This window comes from Bos mutus, chromosome 29, assembly GCF_027580195.1.
Source record: "Bos mutus isolate GX-2022 chromosome 29, NWIPB_WYAK_1.1, whole genome shotgun sequence".
NCBI lineage: Eukaryota > Metazoa > Chordata > Mammalia > Artiodactyla > Bovidae > Bos > Bos mutus.
This window is the reverse complement of record NC_091645.1, coordinates 7,367,634-7,391,366: the sequence shown is the minus strand read 5'-3', so window position 1 is coordinate 7,391,366 and position 23,733 is coordinate 7,367,634. Positions and strand designations below refer to the sequence as shown.

Sequence of the window (23,733 nt, the reverse complement as noted above, 5' to 3'; positions counted from 1 at the left end):
TCACTGTCAACTTGCATTATGGTTTCTCTCTAGGACAGACAGGATAAAGTGTGACACTTAAAATTGTACTTGAAAATTAGTTTTAGAGAAAATGATCTCAGAATTTCCTTACGTCTAATAAGAAATCTTTAATCAGGACTTCAGAAATTTACCCTGCTTCTGCAGCCTGGGCCAGATGTATTAAGTAGAGGCCTCTAGTACATCCCCACCCGCAACCCCTCACCCCCATTTATTGAACCTCAAAGCGTTTTCCTGAGAAGATCAGGGCTGGGAGCCTGTGGCTTGGTCCATATTCTATCTGTTATCTCCTCCCAATAAAGTTCCTGATCCCTGAAATCTCAAGCACACCTGAATGGCAGGTTTCCTGAACAGCATAAACACTCTTGGAGCTTGGATTTAAATGCCAAAAGTAAAGCAATCTACTTTTAAGAAGAATTTCTCTATTTGAAAAAAATCAAGCTTCAGGGTAATTTTATAGAGGAAAAAATCCATGAAGGAAACTAATTGCACTTGGTTGTTCTTTTAAAATGAATAATGGACCAGGTATACCCTTGCCAGTGTACTGGTGGCATTTCTGTTTGTTTTTCTAAGTGCAGTTAATTAAACCCTGGGTGGTTCCAGGGGGCTGTCTGTGGAACAGAGAAATATCACCTCCTCCTGAAAGTCTCCCTTGATTCCCCTGCAGAGTTAGCAGCTTCTTCCTTTTGCCTCCTCACATCCCTCAGAATGCCCTGTGTTCATGTCCATCATAGGACTTACCGTGTTAGAATTATTAACCTACTTTTGTGCTTCCTGAACCAAGTGCCAGCTCCCTGAGGGCAGGAGCTATGGTTTTTAGCATCTTTCAATCCTCACTTACCTGTAGGCATTTACTACCTGTAGGTGTTTACTAAATGTCTCACTACCTGCAGATGTTTACTAAAACCTCTCACCTGGACTTCCCCTCTAATGGGCTCCTGGTACTTACTCTGCCCCAGAGGCTCTGCTGGTCCCAAGCAGGTCATCCCTGCCTTCGGCACAACCTCTCCAGCCCCTTGAATCCAGGCCCAGGCCTGCTGAGTCCTTCCGGTCTGGATGGCATTGGTCCCGACACGTTGGATGGAGCCCTCTGTGGACACAATGGTCACCCCTGTGACCGTGAAGGCGGATGAGTTGGTTTCCTTGTGAGTTCGGGTGCTTTGGTGCTTCCACTCTCTTGGACTGGGCCTGCCTGCCAGGATCTCCCTGGTCTTGTCTGTTGCCCAACAAGTTGTCGCGTTGGAGCCTGACTTGAGGTTAAGGACGTCTAACTCTCAGGAGGCCTTGCTCAGACCCGGTAGGAAGGTTTTTCAAGAAGATCCCAGACCTCCGACTCTGGGCTGATCCTGGCCAGCCTGACTCCAGAAAGAAATGGCAACAGGCAGAGAGGATGATGAATGGCTATGGAATAGGAAATTGGGTTTTGTTTGTGACAAGTCATCTATTAGTCCCCCTACCATCCCTCTGTCCCCGAAGCCACAGATAAATAAATAAAAACCACTCAATATTTCAACCAACTGGAGAAACAGCAAAAAATCCACGTGCCATGTAGGAAGAGAGACAAGCCCGTGATGTGCACGGCTCCTCCCCAGCAGATGTGTGGAGCAGGAGGGGGAAGGCTGATTTCTGTGGAGCTGTTCATGCAGGGATAGTTGGTTTCCCGTGTCACCCACTGCCCACTCTGGGATATGGACTTCCAGGATAAGTCCTCACGGTCACTCTGTGGGCCAGGCTGCCCCCTTCCACCTCCCAGACCACGGCATTCGCCTTCCGATGGCTCTCTCAGTTCCTTGGGTCTCCCTCAACCCATCGCCCACATGGCAGGCCGAACGACCTTTGAAACTGTACAGAGGTCACAGCGCACCCAGCCACGCAGTGTCTGTTCTGCTCCCCAATGGCTCAGCCCCTTCCCCGCTCAGGAGCCCTTTGAGCTGATTCCATTCCTCTGTCTCTTCACTGGTCTTACTTCGTTGCCTCCCTCAGGCCTCAGACCCAAACTTTGCTTCTTCAGGGAAAGGTTCTCTGCCTTGCCTCTAAATGCTCTCCTTCCCATCCTGTGTCCTCACAGGAACCTCTGCTTTTCCTGCATGGCATGTGCTAAAATTTGTAATCACATATTCATTTGTCTGGGCTTCTCAGGTGGCTCAGCAGTAAAGAATCCATCTGCCAGTGCAGGAGACAGGGATTTGATCCTTGGATTGGGAAGATCCCTTGGAGAAGGAAATGACAACCCACTTCAGTATTCTTGCCTGGAGAATCCCATGGACAGAGAAGCCTGGCGGGCTACAGTCCATGAAGTCACAAAGAGTCAGACATGACTGAGCGACTAAATAACAACAAAAAATTCATTTGTCTATGCTTTTTTTTTTTTAATTTATTTTAGTTTTGTCTGAGCTGGGTCTTCGTTGCTGTGCAGGCTTTCTCTAGGTGCAGCGAGTGTGGGCTCCTCTGTAGATGTGGTGCGTGGGCTTATCTTGTTGTGGGGTGCAGGAGGCAGGGTGCACGGCTTTCAGCAGTTGAGGCACGCAGGCTCAGTGGCTCCGTGGCATGCGGAATCCTTATGGACCAGGGGTCAAGCCCGTGTCCCCTGCACTGGCAGGCGGATTCTTCACCACTGTACCATCAGGGAAGTCCTTGTCTACCGTTTCCTCCTCCAACCATCCCGTGTCCTCCATGAAGGCAGGGGGCAGTGTCCGGTTGATGAATCATTGCATATCTAATGTCTAGTACAGAGTAGGTGCTCATCAAACGTTTGTTGAATGAAAGAATCAGCAGCGACTTGATACAATAAACTTCAATATAATAACACACATGGGCGGGCATTAGAGCTTGTATGCTATGAGTCGAATAGTTAGGAGAAAGCCCCAGTACATAATTGTGTTTATCTGCTAATTTATAAGACCAAGGACTGGGACTGAGATTTAAGTCCTATCCATCTTAGAGCTTAGACACAAGGAAATATGTGTGAGAAGTAAGAATAGATTCCAGGGAGGCCAAGTCAGAAGGGAGAATATCAGGATTTTTTGAGGCAAAAAAATCGCCCAAAGAATTTCTCAACATCAGTACTATTGACATTTTAGGCGGATAACTTTTGTTGAGGAGGCTTTTTCTATGCAGGACAGCATGTTTTGCAACATTCCTTGCCTCCACTCACTCGGTTTCATTAGCAGCCTTCTTTCCTAGTTTGACAAGCAAAAACATCCCTAAACATGGCCTAACATACCCTGGGGATGGGGTGTAAAACTGCCCCCCATTTGAGAACAACTACCCTAAGAGAGGAAATGACACAGTGAACAGAACCCAGTAAATGCCAGAAAGACGAAGGCATGGAGGCAGCTAACGTCAGCATTTACTGCAGCCACTCTGTTGGCTTGTATAAACCCTGGAAGAGAGCATGGGGTCCCTTGTAATTATACCATTTCGGACTCCAGCTTTCTGACTGTGGGAACCCTCCCTGCCGTCTGCACGAAGCACTAACAGAGCTCCTTCCGCCTGACTTCAAGTGGCCATGGCTCACTCCACCCAGATTCACAGCTGGCCCAGATCCTTGGTGGGACCATCAGAGCCTGGGGCAGTGCTGGCTGCTACTTGGGGTGACCCAGCTCACGGATTCTGAGATAAGAATATAAGACATCCCTTGGAATTCCCCTCAAATATTTTGGAGGTAGGATTTGGGAAAAGGTTGACTTCCAGTAATCAAACTGGCAGCAGAACTTACCCACAGTCAGGAGTTTGTAATAAACTTAACAACATTATGATTAACTCAAAATCTGGTGAAGCTAAAGATGCTAACATTTACGAAGCCTTGGTTTCATCTGCTCTCCACAAAAACTCTACACCAGTACTATTATTAGTCACTATTTTATGGATAAACCAACTTCCCAGGGCACCACTGCCTGGATGAGGACTAGGTCCTGGGCTCCAACGCAAGCCATGATTACTCCTTTCAATAAAATCCTTTATCATCTTCCGCCAAGTGAGAGGGATAGTTTAATTCATTCAGCTAAGGTTGGCCAGTTGAAGCATAGACTGGTTTTTGTTAGCTCTGCCTTTCTAATTAATGAACTGAGCAAAGCAAGAAAATGTATCCACACTGAAGAGGAAAAGTTAAAATTTTACATAACCTCCTGCTCCTTCTGCCTGTGTAACTCAGCTTGCTCCTTGCAAAGTCTGGATCATGTAGGTCACGTAGTCTCAGAAAGTGGGGACTTGGAATACTAAGAACTGGAGCTTATCTCACTCACCCTTGTCCTGCTCTTTGCAACTGCCCGGCCCCTGCAAACCTGCTTAATCAGGCCTGTCCGTGTAAAGGTCAGCCATCCCCCTCCCTGTCTTGATCGCTGTTCCTGGGCACGTGAAACCCCTTAGTTTAAACCAGCCTATTAGCAGCTAGTGTTGGCCACTATAGTCTGTTTGTAAAAACTCTGTAACCCCTTTGTTTGGGGCTCAGAAATTGGAGTGTTAACTGCTCTGGGGCTGCTGGTGTAATAAACCTGAGTTCTTCAACTCTCCGAGTGTGGTGCTTGCTTGCTCGATTACTGGTTTCTGCAACACCATGTCTGTAAATTACTACTTTTCAGTATCTAGTTATTTGTTTATATATTCAGGAACCATTTGTTGATTGAACAAATGAATGATTAAATATTATGAATTTATATCCTGAGCTGCTACTGGTCCATTCTAGCAGTGGATTATGGCCATAGTGTGGGGTGACCGGCTGACTTGGTCTTTGCCCAGGACTGATGGATTTCCTGGGATTTGGGACTTTCAGTATTTTCCTTGGGATGAGTCGGTCACCTGTCCATAAAACTCTTTTAATGTGGATGTCCAACCCTCCCAGCTTGCAGAGGCATTAGTTCACCAAACACACATTGCAGTCTTTCTCCACGCCAAGCAATGGTGTAGAGATAAGAGACACGTAGTCTCTGCCCTTGGGTACTTGATGCTGAAATGTTAGTTAACTGTGAAGCTTTATGCTGGAGCTGGTGCTGCAGCAATGAGAGACAGCCCTCCCAAGCTCTCAACCAGGCTCTGCAGTGCCCACCTTCTCAGCATCCCAGTCCAAGCCAGGAGCACTCCTGCGCCCCTTTCTGCTTCCCCCTCTTGCTCATTCTACTCTGCACGTTCCCTCTAGTGTGAACCATTCCAGGTGTCAAAGCTTCTAATGAGTTCTGGGGGAAACAAACACTCGGGAGTTCTGGGACTGAAACACCAGCTCAGTGAGTGAATTATCAAGCTCTTTCACTTCTTTTGCTAAAGGCGGAGAGGCCTAGATTGTGAGATTAGCAGAGAGGACCTCGCTGTCTGCTTTTTATACAATTTAAAAAGCTATGCAATACTGTGTTAGTTTCAGACATATAGCTTCAGATTCTTTTCCAGTGTAAGTTATTATAAGATACTGAATATCATTCCCAGCGCTATAATATGGTAAATCCTGTTGCTTGCCTATAGAGTGATGTGTATGTTAGTTTATATGGGATTAACAGATATGTATCTCAGCTTTTTGATTCAACTTTCCTAGTAGCTCAGATGGTAAAGAATCTGCCTGCAGTGCAGGAGACCTGGGTTCAATCCCTGGGTTGGGAAGATTCCTTGGAGAAGGAAATAGCAACCCACTCCAGTATCCTTGTCTGGGAAATCCCATGGACAGAAGAGCCTGGTGGGCTACAATCCATGGGGTCGGACACAACTTAGAAACTAATACTTTAAACACTGCTCTTTGATTCAACTTGGGGTGAGATACGTGCTTCCAGATTTTCATTATACAATATCATTAGCTCCTTATACCACCTGCCCCCAGGGGATGTTCCTGAAGGAAGACTAGAGAGACTGGAAGTAAAAAAGTGCAGCCAATCCTCTGAGCCTGACTAGCCTGCAGAGTACCAGAGAGAAAGGATGAGCGGCTGCAGACTCATCACAGTGGTGAGCAGGGCCGGGAGGCGTGTGAGAGTCTCCTGCTGGTGGCCTCGGTTTCCTCTCTGAAAAAGAACTCCTCAGAATCCAACCCACAGGCATAACTCATACCCTCAAGCCACATCCGTACCCTCAAGCAAAATTCAGACCACTGGGATTGTATGTAAATGAAAACAGGACAAGACCCTGCTGTTTTTCCTATGCAAGGTAATTGGGTTCAAACTGATTTCAGTATGGTTTAGTGTTTATAAGAAAAGCTTTCCTTTAGCTTAATTTGTTGTTGTTGCTTAGTCGCTAAGTTGTAGGACTCTTTTGTGACCCCATGGACTGTAGCCCGCCAGGCTCCTCTGACCATGGGATTCTCCAGGTAAGAATACTGGAGTGGGGTGCCATGTTCTCCTCCAGGGGCTCTTCCTGACCCAGGGATGGAACCCGTGTCTCCTGCATCGGCAGGCAGATTCCTTACCTCTGAGCCACCAGGGAAGCCCGCCAGTCCACATTAGAGACAATGATATGGGCTTGGCTGGCCTCCAGGTCCCACACCCCTGCCGTCTGCCTTCCCCATCCTCCTCCATAGTGGGGCGGGCAGATTCTTTTACCACTGAGGCACCAGGAAAGCACCTTTAGCTTAAGGGAACTGTCCTATTTGCTGATTTGTTCCATCAGTCTGGCATGGTCTGTCCACAAGACCTGTGCTAATTCAAGTCTCAGCCTAAACGCTGTGACAAACCTTATGAAGCTTCCCTATCTAAGCAAGGCAAGCTTGAGGGCTTTTTCTTCTCTGTGCTCCTGGCATGGGGCCCTTCAATTCTGCATTTTCTCTTCAGGTTGCGTACGTGCGTGCTAAGTCACTTCAGTTGTGTCTGACTCTTTGTGACCCCATGGACTGTAGCCCGCCAGAGTCCTCTGTCCATGGGGATTCTCCAGGCAAGAATACTGAAGTGGGTTGTCATGCCCTCCTCCAGGGGATCTTTCTGACCCAGGGATCAAACCAGTGACTCCTGTAGCTCCTGCATTGCAGGCGGATTCTTTACCACAGAGCCACTGGGGAAGCCCTCGCTTCAGGTTACAGTGACACTGAATGTCTACTGGGAACCCTGGAGGGGGAGGTGCCCTTCTTTGACTCTTTAGCTCCAAGCACAGGACACAGCACACAGCACGTGCTCATTAAATTCATGATTGAATGAGAGTGAATAACAGGGCTGGGCCTACTAGCTTAGGGAGATATGCCCCCTCACACTCCATGCCTTGAGAGCTCCTAGGACAGCAAAGAGATCCAACCAGTCCATCCTAAAGGAAATCAGTCCTGAATATTCACTGGAAGGACTGATGTTGAAGCTGAAACTCCAATACTTTGGCCACCTGATGGGAAGAGCTGACTCATTTGAAAAGACCCTGATGCTGGGAAAGATTGAGGGCAGGAGGAGAAGGGGACGACAGAGGATGAGATGGTTGGATGGCATCACTGACTCAATGGACATGATTTTGAGTAAACTCAGGGAGTTGGTGATGGACAGGAGGCCTGGCGTGCTGCAGTCCATGGGGTCGCAGAGTTGGACATGATTGAGCAACTGAACTGAATCTAACTCCATGCCTGTGTGTGTGCTAAGTCACTTCAGTCGTGTCCGACTCTTTGAGACTCCGTGGACTGTAGCCCGCCAGGCTCCTCTGCCCATGGGTTTCTCCAGGCAAGAATACTGCAGTGGGTTGCTGTGCCCTCCTCATACTCCACGTCACTGGTCAGATCCAAAGCCTGGCGGTGAGGGAGGTAAGGTGTGTAGACATCTGTAAATAGTTGGTGCTGAGTCCTTGGGAGGAACCATCCAAAAAGATATATGCAAACTGTATCCAAGTGCCAAGAACAAAACTCTGTGGGAGAGCTTCCAGTAAATCAGGCTGAGAATTTGGTTAGTTAGTTCAGTCGTTCAGTCGTGTCTGACTCTTTGCGACCCCATGGACCACAGCACGCCAGGCCTCCCTGTCCATCACCAACTCCCAGAGCTCACCAAAACTCATGTCCATTGAGTCGGTGATGCCATCCAGCCATCTCACGCTCTGTCGTCCTCGTCTCCTCCCGCCTTCAGTCTTTCCCTGCGTCAGGAGGGGTGTTTAAGGTAGGACAGTGACACCTAGTGGTGGAAGGACTACCCCGCTTCAGACTCCCGATCCAGCTCATCACTGGAGGGTCTGCGGGCTGGTTGGGATTTTGGCAGGGCTCCATCCGGGAGCGGTGGGCAGGAAGTGCTCCGCCTGCAGGACCTCTGGTCTCTAAAGTGGAATAGATGGGCTGACTGGCAAAACCACAAACATTGTGCCTTAAGTTAATGATGCTGTTGTTGTTTAGTCGCTCAGTTGTGTCCAACTTTTTGCGATTCTATGCCCTGTAGCCCACCAAGCTCCTTGGTCCGTGGGATTCTCCAGGCAAGAATACTGGAACGGGTTGCCATTTCCTTCTTCAGGGGATCTTCCCAACCCAGGGATTGACCCCAAGTCTCCTGCTCTGGCAGGCAGATTTTTTTTTTTTTTTAACCACTGAGCCACCAGGAAAGCCCAGTGATGCTGTGCTGTACACTTAAACATTTGTTTAAATGTTCTTACAACAATTACGCTCACATGCACACCAATTGGCAGGGCCAGATTAGATGACCATAGAGTCCCCCGTGCAACCCTCCTTGAGCCCAGAGAGTGAAAAAAGACCAACTGAAAGTCACAGCCAATTAGCCCCAGAGCCTGACTTTGAATCCAGCTTTGCTGATACTCAGAAAGACATCTTTCCTCTCGATCACCCTTCCTCTCCTGAAGGCAGGGCAAACTGACTTCAGTAGGGTGGGGTTATGTTACCATGAAACTAAGGCAAACTTAGGAACAAAACAATATGTGGGGGAAACTTGAAGATGTGTCCAAGGGGACTCACACCTTCTCTGTCTGAAGAAAGGAAGGAGGGGTGGGATCAAGCCCGTGCTCTCCATCTCTGCTCGCACCCAGCACCTGCCTTCTTCCCCCTGACTTCTCAGGGCCAAGAGCTACTGTCTGTGTCCTCACTCGAAGGACCAATTTGATGGTTCACACTAAAAAGATGTTGCAATGGATTCTTTGTAAGGGCAGTGGTGGGAAGCCTGGAAAGTGTTAGAATCACCCGAGGGGCTCAGGCACTTACAGGGTGTTTGTTATCTTGCCCCAGTCTGCAGAAAGTGGTGCAGTGGAAGGGAGAGCACCATGTACAGTGTGAGAGGTGCTTAGGCTAGGGGCTGGGAGGGGATTCGCACAGGGACTCCTGGCTGAGGGGCTCTGGCCAGGGGAGCCTGTCCTTCTCTGCTGCCAGCGGAGCTGGCCTGCTGAGTCATCTTCAGGGGCCTCCTGGTGCCTGGCACAGAGCCCAGGCTCCGGGAACGTCCCTGTGGCTCCTCCCTTGACTCCAGTTTCCCACAATGTCTGCTTTTCTGCCGCATGCGTGTATTTCCATCTCAGCCAAGGTGTCTGTCTGGTTCGGCTTTTCAACTGGCTTCTCCCTGAGACACAGATTCTCTTATCATCTTCAGTCCCTCATTCCCCACAGGCTGTCCCAGGCTCCATGGTGGGAACAAGTAAGGAACCGCTATCTCTTGCTTCCAGCAAAACCTGTCGCTGCAAACATGGAGCAGAAAATGGAGCTTGATTTAAACTTACCAAAAGTGCACGGTGGAAAGATGTGCTACCAAGATGCTCCGGACATGTGTTCTTGCTGTTTCTCTAGAGTCCTCCTTTTGGGTGGAGATTTGGTTATTCTTTTGTGCGGTGATAGAACTCTTAATTTAGTGATTTTTTTCTAATATACATGAAAACGTAAGCATTCCAAAGACATGAAGACGTGGATATAGATGATTTGTTTGTCATTCAGTGTAGCAAAGAGATGTATATTTGGCTAATTGATATAAGACTAAATCCAAGTTGTTAAGGGACACTTAATGTGTGTTTTTGCTGTGTTAAGCACTTTATGTGTGTTTTATCATTAAATATACAGAAATACTTGGAGGTAGACAATTATCCCAATCTGTGGTTGAGAAAACTGACACTCAGCTACTTGCCTAAAATCACACACAGGTTGTAAGATTCTTGAGGGCAAGACCCTTGTCTTATTTCCCGCTCTCCCATTTGTCTCCTGGTACGTGATAAAGTCGATGGTGGCTAATGCTGATGGTGAAGTGACGATGACCGAGAATGACTCTGAGATAGGAGATCTCCATTCTACCACTGACCCCTGTACTCTGCCCCCAGGCATAATCTACACAGAACTTATCCCATTGGAACTCTTTAGAATATACCTCACCTTACCTCCATATCAGGGTAAGATGATCATATCTTAATTCTGTTCTTGTCTCAGTTTCTTTATCTGTAAAATGGGAATAAAAATATGACTTTAGGGAAAGTGAGACATAAATGTGCATTAGATGTGAAAATCCTTTGTGAGTTGTTCATCATCAAACATATGAAAGGTGTTATTTCTATTAACACTCTGATATTAAATATTAATAATAATATCCATACCTATGTGAGAGGTGGACTACATTTTCCTCACTCAGGGCATAAAGCAAAACTGATCTTGTATTCTATGCTTGTATCTTGATATTTTAAAGGTGGAAAGGGACAATTTTAAGCTACTCTATTCTTCTCTTGGGGCTTCCCCAGTGGCTCAGCAGAAAAGGATCCACCTACAATGTAGGAGACACAGGAGACGTGGGTTCTATGCCCTGGAGGAGGATCCCCTGGAGGAGGGCATAGCAACCCACTCCAATATTCTCACCTGGAGAATTCCGTGGACAGAGGAGCCTGGCGGGCCATGGTTTACAAGGTCACAAAGAGTTGGACAGGACTGAAGTGACTGAGAATATACACACGGACTCAGACCTTCTTCTCCTGACAAAGCTTGACTGTCAAGTCTATTTTCTTGCTGTGGATGAGAAAAACTTATTTTGAACATCTGAAGCTCTATATTGCATTCTTAATATTACAACAGTAATTACCCCCTGCCCGCTATGGATGGTTGCCTTGGGTTGTCCACAATGGAGGCTGAAGAAGCCCTTTTTATACATTATAGTGGTATTAGTCAAAGTATGGTGTTTGGCTTCGGCTTGTCAATGAACTTTTCATTATTAGCTGAAAAATAAACATTTAGAAGTTGACAGTAAAGCATCTAGAAACATTGTATGGCAACTTTACAGAGTTCGTTTTATGTCCGTTGAATCTAATACTAAAAAAAGTGTGGCTTGCATTTTGTCTTTTTTATTTCGCATTTTAACAATACATTTTGATTGTGTTTTCCAAAAACATGTACATATGACGGATTGGAATCTAAAAAGAAAGGTCATTTACTCCTAGTAGTTTGAGAAGTCTTGCTTTGTATCTAAAAAGGAGGGGTGGAGTTTCTAGTCATTTATGCTGAGGATCCTTCTTGGAGCTATGAAAATGTGCTCTTCTTTTTCTTAGGTCTCTAAGACCTAAGAGGTACTGTCAAAAACACACCCTGAGGCATGGTCAGAAGCCTGATTTGGGCCATAAGTGTCCCATACTCTCCTCCCAGAGAAGTAGATGCTAACTGCTTTGCATTTGCAGACTCAAATAGGCCATTTTAGTTATTGTTTCCTCAAGATCAAAGTCTGCTCTGTGGTGACTCCTGGCTGTCAGCTTCCAGATGTAGAAATAACTGGCCATGGTTTCAAGACATGGCTCACCAGGTACCTCTTTACCACGAAACGCGGAAACTGGGGCCCAGAGAGGTTGAGTAACTTGTCCTAGGCACATGGTTCTTATAGCTTAGAACCAAGATTCAAACCCAGCTCTGTTTTCTCCAAGAGCACATGATCTTTCACAATAAGTCATTTCGGTGAAATGAGACAGATTCCCCAGGTTCCTCGGGGCGTCACACAGAAAGAGTTGAGGGGCCTACAGGGAAGAAGAGAATGGCGGGGGCATGCAGGATGTGAGAAGTGACAATAGATTGATAGAGGGAGATGCAATTGTTATGGGTTGACTCTACGCCCTACTTCCAGAAATTCTTGTATTGAAATTCTAGCTCCCAATACCTCACAATGTGACTTTATTTGGACACAGGATCTTTTCTCAGCCTTAGTTCAGTTCCTCATTCGTGTCTGACTCTTTGGGACCCCATGGACTGCAGCACGCCAGGCCTCCCTGTCCATCACCAACTTCCAGAGTTTACTCAGACTCATGTCCATTGAGTCGGTGATGCCATCCAACCATCTCATCCTCTGGTCTTTTCAGAAGTAATCAAATTAAAATGAGGTCATTAACTGTGTGCTTAGTTGCTCAGTCTTGTCCGACTCTTTCTGACCCCATGGACTGTAGCCCACCAGGCTCCTCTGTCCATGGGATTCTCCAGGCAAGAATACTGGAGTGGGTAGTGGTTACCTTCTCCAGGGGATCTTCCCAACCCAGGGATCGAATCCAGGTCTCCCGCATTGCAGAAGGATTCTTTACCATCTGAGCCACCAGGGAAGCCCGAGGTCATTAGGACGAACCGTAATCCAATCTCATTGATGAAAAAGGGGAAACTTGGAGGCAGATCCGTACAGAGGACAACGATGTGAGGAGCCACAGGGGGAAGGTGGCCCCTCTACATCCAAGGAGAAACTCCAGTGTCGGGCCTTTCCTCACAGCTGTCAGAAGGAGCCAACCCTGCTGACTCCTGATCTCAGACGTCCAGCCTCCAGGACTGTGAGCAAAGGCGTTTCTGCCGTTGAAGCTGCTGCAGGAAGGGGGACCCCTTCCAGGGCCGGAGAGTGGGCTCTTGTCCAACACTCAGAAATGAACTGTCTGAGGAGACGCACATGCTGACAAAGCAAGAGACTTCACTGGGAAGGGGCACCCGGGCGGAGAGCAGGAGTGAGGGAGCCCGGGAGGACTGCTCTGCCACGAGGCTCGCAGTCTCGGGTTTGGGGGATGGGATTAGTTTCCAGCTTGTCTCTGGCCCATCACTCTGACTCAGGTCCTTCCTGGCTTTGTGTGCGTCTCTCAGCCAAGATGGATTCCAGCGAGGAGGACTCTGGGAGGTTGGTTAGACATGTGGACTGGCCTCTTCTTTCCTTTTGACCTTTCCCAGATTCTGCAAGTCGGTGATCACTTGTTAGTTCTGAGTTCCTTACCAGGACCCCGTGTTCTAAAATAACTCATGCAAGTGGCTACTAGCTTGCCCGGCCAGGGAGGGTAGTTTCTGTCAGTGTTTCCCCTCACAAAGCCACCCAGTCTGGGGTACTTTGTTACAGCAGCCCCGGCAAACTAATATAGACATTGTAGACTAAAGAGCATTCTGACAGAGCCCTCAGTTCAGTTCAGTCACTCAGTTGTGTCTGACTCTTTGAGACCCCATGGACTGCAGCATGCCCAGCTTCCCTACCCATCACCAACTCCTGGAGCTTGCTCAAACTCATGTCCATCGAGTCGGTGATGCCATCCAGCCATCTCATCCTCTGTCATCCCCTTCTCCCGCCTTCAATCTTTCCCAGCATCAGGGTCTTTTCAAATGAGTCAGTTCTTCACATCAGGTGGCCAAAGTATTGGAGTTTCAGCTTCAGCATCAGTCCTTTCAATGAATATTCAGGACTGATTTCCTTTAGGATGGACTGGTTGGATCTCCTTGCAGTCCAAGGGACTCTCAAGAGTCTTCTCCAACACCACAGTTCAAAAGCATCAATTCTTTGATGCTCAGCTTTCTTTATAGTCCAACTCTCACATTCATACATGACTACTGGAAAAACCATAGCCTAGACTAGATGGACCTTTGTTAGCAAAGTGATGTCTCTACTTTTTAATATGCTGTCTAGTTTGGTCCTAACTTTTCTTCCAAGGAGCAAGTGTCTTTTAATTTCATGGTTGCAGTCACCATCTACAGTGATTTTGGAGCCCCCCAGAATAAAGTCTGCCACTGTTTCCACTGTTTCCCCATCTATTTGCCATGAAGCGATTTGCCATGACAGAGCCCTAGCTTTCAGACTATAACAGCATCATTAAAGATGCTGGAGACACTGGTCCCCACAGTGGCAGAGAGAGAGGACGTCCTGCTGGCTCAGACTGTAGACAGGGCTCCGCCCTGTTAACAATTCCTTGCCTCTGGCCAGGGCAGGGTGAATGACAGTGTTCTTTTCAATCCTGTCAACTTCCTAATCTAGTTCCAGCCCCACTGCCCTGCCTCCTGATGACTTTCTTTCTGGCCTGACTTTCTGTCATTCTTTCAGGCCTGACCTCCGCAGACCCCTTACAAAGAGATTTTTCAGCAGCCTCATCTCTATCAGTCTTAAATGTATTTTAAGCATTGCTTTGTATGGGGAATACTTTACAAATGACACAGCTGTTCCCCCCTAGCTCTTAACCACTTCTTTAAAAGCAAACTGACTCTCTATCCTCCACCACAAAATTCTTCCAGTTCTGTTGGAAGGAAGGGCTACTGAGAATGAGTGTGCTTCCCAGGGAAGGAGCCGCCTGTGGTCTCTGGAGGTCGAGGGGCAGGGCTCTGCTGGCCATCGGTGGGCCATGGGAGTAGGAAATCAAGGTAGACCAGATGTTCTGTCTCAGAAGGGAGTGTTTTTGTGAATTCTGTATACTGTTCTGGCTGGAGGGTTTGTTCTAACTACATGCAGAAGCTCTCCATGCCTTTTCTGGAAGCTTCTTTGGAACTTAAAAAATTTTTTTTTCTTTCAGTTTTATCCAGGCATAATTGACATACAGCACCATATACGTTAAAGGTGTACATTATGATTTGACATATATATCATGGAATGATTCCTGCAAATTTAGTCATCTCTCATCTCATATAGATATACATTATAGAAGTTAAAAATTTTTTTCTTGTGATGAGATCTCTTAGGACTTTCTTTCCTAACAATTTTCATGTATAACATACATCAGTGTTAATTATCTTTATGTTGTATGTTATGTCTCCAGTACTTGTTTTCTAATAACTGGAAGTTTGTGCATTTTGACCACCTTCATCCAACTCTCTTTCTCGCCACCCCCACCTCTGGTAACCACAAATCCAATCTCTTTTTCTATAAGTGGATCTGTATTGAAAGTATAATTGACCTAAAACAACACTGTGTTAGTTCCTGTTATACAGTATGCTGCTGCTGCTGCTAAATCGCTTCAGTCGTGTCCAACTCTGTGCGACCCCATAGACGGCAGCACACCAGGCTCCCCCATCCCTGGGATTCTCCAGGCAAGAACACCGGAGTGGGTTGCCATTTCCTTCTCCAATGTGTGAAAGTGAAAAGTGAAAGGGAAGTCGCTCGGTCGTGTCTGACTCTTAGCAACCCCATGGACTACAGCCTACCAGGCTCCTCTGTCCATGGGATTTTCCAGGCAAAAGTACTGGAGTGGGGTGCCATCGCCTTCTCAGATTACACAGTATAGTGATTGTATATTTCTGTACATTTCAAAATGATAGCCACCACCATAAGTCTAATTACAATATGTCACCATACAAAGATACTGCAAGCAAGTCTTTTTAGTTTAATATAATTTCATTGGTTTTATTTTGGTTTCATTCTCTTGCCTGAGGCGATACATCCAAAAGAGTATTACTAAGATCAATGTGACTGAGCATACTGTCTATGTGTTTTTTTCCTAAAAGGTCTTACTTTTCAGTCTTTTTAAAATTTGAATTTATTTTTGTGCACGGTGTGAGAGCATAGTCCAACTTGATTCTTTTGCATGCAGCTGTCCAGTTTTTCCAATGTCATTTATTGAGAAAGTTGTCTTTTCCCCGCGGTATATTCTTACCTCCTTTGTTGCAGATTGCCTGTACAAGTGTGGGTTCTCCTCTGGGCTCTCTACTCTGTTCCATTAATTTACATGTATGTTTTTGTGCCAGTACCATACTCTTGGGTTTCCCAGGTGGTGCTAGTGGTAAAGAACCTGCCTGCCAATGCAGGAGATATAAGAACCCATGGGTTCCCCTGGGTTGGGAAGATCCCCTGGAGGAGGGCATGGCAACCCACGCTAGTATTCTTGCCTGGAGAATCCCATGGACAGAGGAGCCTGGCAGCTACAGTCCATGGGGCCACAAGGAGTCAGACACGACTGAAGCAACCTAGCATGCACATATTCACCATGCTCCTTTGACGGCTGCAGGCTTGTAGTATAGTTTGAAATCAGGGAGCATGATATCATCAGCTCTGTTCTTCTTTGGCAACTTCTCTACTTACCTTATAAAATAATTATTTACCATTTCAGGCAGAAGGATTTCCATGGAGGAATGTTTTACCTCTTTTCAGTGATGCAGGTGAGCCCTGTGAGGTGGTCTGCAGAGATATTAAAGGTTGGTCACTGCCGTTTTTCTTCTAGATCAGATCTTGTTGTAGATCACCTGCATTAGAATCACCCCAGAATTTAAACAGTAAATATTCCTGGGTTTTTATTCCCTAACATACTGACTCAGGAATCTGGGTTTATAGCTAAGAATTTGTATTTTAAAAATATCATCAGGTGACTGTAATGTACAACCAGGTTTAGGAAACAACTCTTCATTTCTGCATTGCTATTCTATTTCGTATCTTTATCTGATGTTCACTGAGCATTTTCCCTGTTCCAGAAACTGATCAAAGACCAAAGGATAAAGGGATCAAAGGCATAGTGTTTGTTCTCGGGTATTCCACAGTTTGATGGGAAAGACAGACTGGCAGCAAATGTTCACATAATGTCAGAGTCGCTTGAGTAGAATTAGGTCCAGTAAGGCTGAGAACATTAAACCTGCTTTGAGGGGAGAAGGTGAGAGTAGGGTTAGAACATTAGTTTTCAGCTGGGGGCGCTTTTGTTCCTGAAAGATAGTTGGCAAGGTCTGGAGATGTTTTTGATGGCCAGAAGTTGGGAGGGGTGATGGTGAGCAGGAATCTGGTGAGCAGGAATCTGGTGAGCAGGGGTCAGAGCTACAGTTTGAGCTGGGTTCTTCGGTGAATGCCTTTCCCAACAGACCCTCCTGCTCTGCTAACGAGAACAAATCAAGAAAACCAATATACATTAGTCAGGACCTTGCATCAGTAAAAACACTTTCATATATATTGTCTTTTTAAATTTTTTGTTACTTTAAAAACCCCATGTATTTGGAAATTAAATGTTAACTGAGGCTTATAATAACCCCCTGAGGGCTGGAAGAACTGATATTTTTGTTCAAAGAAAAGAAAGCAAACAAATATTTGAAACCATAAAGGGCTAATTTTCTCAGTAAGCAAAGGATGCTTGTGCTTATTCCCTCAGTCATGTCTGACTCTTTGCGACCTCATGGACTTTAAGCTCAGCACGCTCCTCTGTCCTTGGTGATTCTCCAGGCAAGAATACTGGAGTGGGTTGCCAGGTTCTCCTCCAGGGGATCTTCCAGACCCAGGGATATAACCTAGGTCCCCCAAGTTGCAGGCAGATTCTTTACAGTCTGAGCCACCAGGGAAGACCAGAAGATGCTTAAGCATCAATAAGAAAAACAAAATTGAACAGAAAAGTGAGCAAAAGACCACAAACAGACAATCTATATACGGGGAAATGTCAGTGAACAATAAACATATAAAAAGATGTAATATCATTCAAAATAAAGGAAATGCCAAATGTAACAGGTGAGATGTTTTCTCCTGTCGGATTGACATAGACCTTTAGGTTCCATGATACCCAGTGTTGCTTAAAGACAGGAGTGGGGCCTGAAGTTAGAATCCTTCTGCTGTTGATGGGAGAATAAATTAGTACAACAGATTTGGAGGGTAATTTTTAAAACATTATTAGAAATAAGCATATGAAATTTGACTTAGCTATTTTATTTTAAGGAATTTTCCTGAAAGCTGCTGCTGCTGCTGCTGCTAAGTCGCTTCAGTCATGTCCGACTCTATGCGACCCCATAGATGGCAGCCCACCAGGCTCCCCCGTCCCTGGGATTCTCCAGGCAAGAACATCGGAGTGGGTTGCCATTTCCTTCTCCAATGCATGAAAGTGAGAAGTGAAAGTGAAGTCGCTCAGTCGTGTCCAACTCTTAGTGACCCCATGGACTGCAGCCCACCAGGCTCCTCCCTCCATGGGATTTTCCAGGCAAGAGTACTGGAGTGGGGTGCCATTGCCTTCTCCTATGTCTGCAAAGACATTTTAATACACAGGACTGTTTATTGATACATTGTTTGCAATAACCAAACAACAGAGACACTGTAACTCAGTGTTAAAGAATGGGTTAAATATATTTTATTTCAGCATTGCCCAGACTGGAGCACAGATGTCAAGGAGACAGAAGCAGATCTCTATGTCCTGGCATGAAAATGTCTCTGAGATATCTTGTGTAGAAAAAAAAAAAAAAAATCACAAGTCTGTGAAAGAGATATACAATTTTCATTTGTATAAAATAAAGATATAGATATCCATGTAGGTGTCCACAAAGAAATCTCAAGGAACACCTAAGAAGCTAGTGGCTAATTCTGAGGATGGGTCCCAAGGTAAAGGGGGAAAAGAACAGCTCTCTCTTCCTTACTGTTAGAATTATTTTTCCAGGAACATGGATCACTTTTTTAATCTATCTATCTATCTATATAAAGCAGAATAAAGAACAGAGAACAGATTGAGTGTATTGTCTTTAAGTATCCTTTTTTACAGGCACGTCTTACCTTTATAGTTGGCGCATTTGCTCAATTAGCAATTTTTTTTTTAACTGCCGTCATCTCCATCTATTATGAAGACTTTATTCTTGCTCAGTTTTAATACTTGAGAATTCCCAGGAATTGTTTCCAAGGAAACCCATCTATAACCAGAAGTTATTGGCACAATCTCTTATGGACTCAGAAAGGGTCCTGTTTCTTAGCAACTCATCCAAATTTTCTCATTTTAATTGAAATCATACATTTCCTTAAAAGCCTTTTCAAAGCAGTGATATGGAAGGTCATTTATCCTTGGTGAGATTCCCCTTGAAAAAAGGCTTTGGTGAATGTCAAGTTCAAAATGTTCAAAAACACTTCCCCATGCAAAGTATGCCTTCTTTTTTAATTGAATAAATCTGTCTCTGCTTTCTATCCACCTACAGTCAATCCAACATGTGTCTCTGCCTTTGACCTCCTCCGGTAAAATGAGAGGTGGGTGGGAACAGCTTCCTGACCCGCCTGGGGTTTCCTGTTAAGTTTGAATGGGACTTCCCTGGTGGCTCAATAGCAAAGAAGTGTCTGCCAATGCAGGGAACAGTGTGATCCCTCCCTGGTCTGGGAAGATCCCACATGCCTCGGGACAACTAACCCTGTGCACCACAACTCCTGAGCCAGCCCTCTAAATCCCATGAGTCGCAACTGCTGAACCCACGCACTGCAACAAGAGAAACCACTGCAGTGAGAAGCCTGTGTTCTGCAACAGGAGAGTAGACCGCACTCACCGCAGCTAGAGAAAGCCCACTCAGGGACCCAGGGAAGTGACTGTCATTCCAGGAAAGGCCTGTCTGTGTAGGACACCTTGGAGTCTCTGGGCAGACAGAGATCTGAAAGGATTTTCGTGGTGCTGAGGAAGTAGTCAGGAACCTTGAGGCTGGATGGAAAGTGGACACTGTGAGTCAACTTCACACACTGAGTCCTACGTCCCAGCTCCTCTGGGCCAACAGAGCAGGTCGCTTCCTCATTCTTTGGCAAGTGTTTACTGGCCCTGTCCTAGGAGCTAGGCTGCAGCCCGTGAGCAGGACTAACTTCAAGTCTAGGGAAAGGTCTGCATGCAGACAAAAATAAGAAACAGGGTTAGGGAGAGTGTGGGAACTAGGGGTGTGCTATCAGGAGATCCGTTCCTAAACTTGCAGAGTCAGGGAAGGCTTCTTGAAGGAAGCTGACAGCATCAAGTCTGAGACCTAAATGTTGGATGCAGGTTAAGCAGGTAACATGAAGTGAGAGCCAGCCCGTCTGTGAACAACAGGCTTGGACTTGATCATGATCAAGTTCCCTTCCAGATCCCATAGTCTGACTTTCTTTCCAGGTTCCTACCTCTGGCCTTGAGCTCGGTCCTGCTGGTGACAGGTCTGGGTCCCCAGGTGAACAGGACAGAGGTCGCGTCTCCAGGGCTCTCCGTCTCCCTGATATGCCTATGGGGCTGGTGCAGCGCATCCGCGAGGAGACAGCCTGGCTGACACTGGCTGTCCTGTCTAGACGGGAGAGCGTGCCCTCCCTCGGTGAGCAGGAGTCTTAAGGCACAGCTTTGCTGTCTGCTTTGAGCAATCGATAAACGAAGCTCCCAGACGCCGGCAGCTAGATGCTGAGGTGCCAGGGGTGTCGAGGCCAAGCATGTGGCCTGAATCTTCTCTGAGCAGGGTCTTTTTGAGGCAGACTCCTACAGGCTGACTCCCTCAAACAAGAGCAAATCTCAGGCTCCCTGGCTGCATGGCAAATGGCTAATGCTTTGACGCTGGAGGTGAGGGGGAAGGATGAGAACCACCTCTGTCCCAGTTGGCATGCTGCAGGGCCTAATTATAACCCACCAGGACACTCCAGTACAGAGTGAGTTTTGGAGACGCAAGAAAGAGCAGAGAATAATCACAATATAACTTGGAAGAGGCATCCACAGGCAGACGTCAGGAGGAGTCAGGAAGGGAGTGGTATTACCTGAGGCTGGGGAGCCTGGGTTTGCAGACAGATCACCTTGGGTTATGAACCTCTCCAAGCCTGAGCTTTCTAATCTATAAACTGGAAGTTATGATAACACTGTCCTCATGGGATTATTATAACATTAAGTAAAATAGTGCAGATTTTAGCACTCACTTTGGTACCTGATAAGCGCTCAAGAAACATTAGCTATTTTTATAATAATAATGATTATTTATGAATCACATTCTGTGCCAAGCATTGCAATAAGTAGACAGTTTTAAAAGTTCTTTAAGGAGGGCATTAAGGAGGCGCAATGCACCTTAAACGCTCTGCTTATTTACCTAAAACAAGATCTGTCAAGATCATCTAGCGTGAGCTTCGCTTTTCTTATCTGTAAAGCGCAGATGATGACCTCTGCCCTACAAGTTTGGAGTTTCATGTCATTAATATCTTTCTTGCAGAAGCCAGAGCTGTACTGCATTGCCTACAATTTCCTGCACCGATTCCTTTAAAGTAGACAAAGATCCTAAGGACACTTGAAAAATCAATTGAAGCTTATCATCCTTCTGTATTTTTAAATGACTTCTTCCTGTATCTTTTATGGATGTTTCTCCCCCACCTTTTTCAGATTTTCCCGAAGTCTTTAACTTAGTTTCCATAGAAACAACTCTCTTCCTTTTCAGGCAGGAAGTTTGTACTTTCAAGCAGGATTTAATGAAATGATTTAATTACAGTGATAAGTACAACCAGGATGAACAGATGGAGATATGGACAAACTGATTCTTGGTATTATTACACAACTCAACTGAAGGATGCAGAATGAGCAGATAAACTGAGAGCAGCCCGCTGGCTATGGGCATTCGGGTGGCATGGGCATTAGTCATTTTATGTTACAGGAAATGGAGAGCCCCAGCCAAACCCACTAGCCGTTTAAGCGAAGGTCTGTAACAGAGCTCCTACTGTACTTGCAGATTCCATCCTGCACCATCCTCTCTCATGGTCTGGGTCTCTATGTTCTGTTCTCTTTGTCAGAATGCCCTGCTCATCTCTTTCCACCTCCCCTCCACCCCCTCCCCTTTTTTTTCCAGGCCAGTTCTTAACCTTTCCTCTTGATTTAGTTTAGAGAGTCTTTCCTTCTACCCTACTCATTCCTCCTCTCCCATCACTCTCCCTAAAACTTCTTGTCGGATCGTGTGCCCTTCTTGCCGCCCCTGTCTTCCTCATGCAGATGGCCGAGCCCCAAGACGGCAGGAGTCTGGGTTTCCTCCCAGCTCCTCCTACTTCTCCAAGGGCATGCACCCCACTCTATTAAATTTAGTCAATTATTTCTCTGTCCTCCATTCCACTAATATCTGAGCATCTTGATGGTAATCCTATGTCATATTCAACTTGGTTTCCTTATCACCAAACCCAGTGCCTGATACACCGTTTTTCACTTGAGATTTGTTGAATGAGTTGCAATCTTTTTGAAGCTATGCATATAGTAAACACAGTGATGTCAGACAGATAATCAGCCTAGTGATCAAAAGTAATTTGCAAATGGGTTGAGCCACTTAGTTACATGTTCATGAATGCGGTGGACATAGCTTCGTGGCTTAATCCCACTGTCTTTTTCTAAGCTTTTATGTACTTTTCAACCACGGTTGGTTTTCATAGTCAGAAGTGTGGGAAAAGGAGCATAGAGAACCTCATATGTCAGGTTTTTATGCCCAGTACTGGAAATGGCACATATTACTACCTACTCATACTCCTAAAACCAGAACTCAATTGTGTGCCCTCTTTCTCCAGTTTCAAAGGGGGCTGGGAAATGTATTCCAGCAGTATTCCAGGCAGACTAGATTACTGGGTCATGGGGGCACACATATCTTTAACATCATTAGATAACGCCAAAATATTTCCAATGTGGAGTGCCGATTTATACTCCCACCAGTAAAGGATGAGAATTCTTGTCTACATTCTGGCCAACATTTGCTGCTCATCTTTGGACTTCCATGATATGTTAGTTGGTAAAATTTAGTATTCAGGGTATATTTGTCTCCTTTATAAGACTGTATCTTTATTGGTGGAAGTTACCTTGTTTTTCTATTCCAAGTTCTCAGCAATTCTATCCTAGGTATATATCCAGCAGTGAGATGTGGGCCCATGCACTAGAGATGTGTGTAATAATGTTTAAACAAATAGTATGTAGGAGGAAACTGGAAGAGACCCGAGTGTCCAGTGAGAGTAAAGTGGAGTACTAGACAGCAATGATAAAGAACAGACTGTAACTACACAGAGCAACATGGCTGGGGGCATTAGAAACATAGTTCTCTGCAAAACAAGTGCATGCTGTATAAATCCATTTATATAAAGTTCAATGTTCTTGACTGATCTAGACACTGTTGTGTTTAAGGTTATGTACTTAGGTGGTGTGAATATAGAGAGGAGAAAAGAAAGGAAGCAATAACCATGAAAATCAGGTTACTGTTAGGGATGGGGGGAAGGTGTAGGTATGAGAAGAGGCTCATTAGTGTCTCCATAGATGGGAATTAGAAGATTGATACAGGGTTTTAGGGACCAGAGTTAGTCCTATGGTCGTTTTAGGAGAGAAGATAACAAACTGGGCAAATATTGATCAGAATTTTCAAACTAGGTGAGTTGTTGCAAGGGTTAGTGTTATTAACTTTGTAACACTTGAGTCCATGAGGAACTTCTATTACTATGGTTTTTACCTTGGAAAATATAGTTCCAGGAGCTGGGGATAAAACAGTATCTAGAAGCTGGTGTTAAAATAATTTGCGCCTTGATGCTTTGTGTTGTGTGCCATGATCTGGCAAAAATTGTTATGCAAATCATGATATTATTTTGCAAATGTTGGGGTTTGATTCATTTCTGAAGGCATGCACATCAAAAAGTATGAAAGTGAAAGTGTTAGCTGTTCAGCCGTGTCTGACTCTGTGACCTGGTTGACTGTAGCCTGACAGGCTCCTCTGTCCATGGAATTCTCTAGGCAAGAATACTGGAGTGGATATCCATTCCCTTCTCCAGCGGATCTTCCAGACTCAGGGATCGAACCTGGGTCTCCCACATTGCAGGCAGATTCTGTACTGTCAGAGTCATCAGTGTTTAATTTATTGAGTTGGGTGGTTCATCTTCCAGTCCTTTCATTTTACATTCGTATTTTTTCACTCTTCTGTATGTGTGTCGTATTTTGAATTAAAGTTACATATATATTAATTTAGAAATTTTGTGATTTATAAATATT

General features: G+C 45.6%; 1 long non-coding RNA gene across 3 annotated transcripts; it reads right to left on the bottom strand.

Moving 5' to 3' along the window:
* Positions 1-273: 273 nt before the first annotated feature.
* Positions 274-20,299, bottom strand: LOC138986234 (uncharacterized). 3 transcript variants are annotated; one of them, XR_011463095.1, is made up of 7 exons: positions 19,893-20,299; positions 19,301-19,449; positions 16,184-16,285; positions 10,712-10,858; positions 10,243-10,300; positions 9,598-9,671; positions 274-2,741 (listed from the first exon to the last, which is right to left on the bottom strand). It is a non-coding gene; the product is annotated as an uncharacterized lncRNA (long non-coding RNA). The 3 variants fall into 3 exon arrangements; XR_011463093.1 differs by lacking the exon at positions 9,598-9,671; XR_011463094.1 differs by lacking the exons at positions 9,598-9,671; positions 19,301-19,449.
* Positions 20,300-23,733: the final 3,434 nt, after the last annotated feature.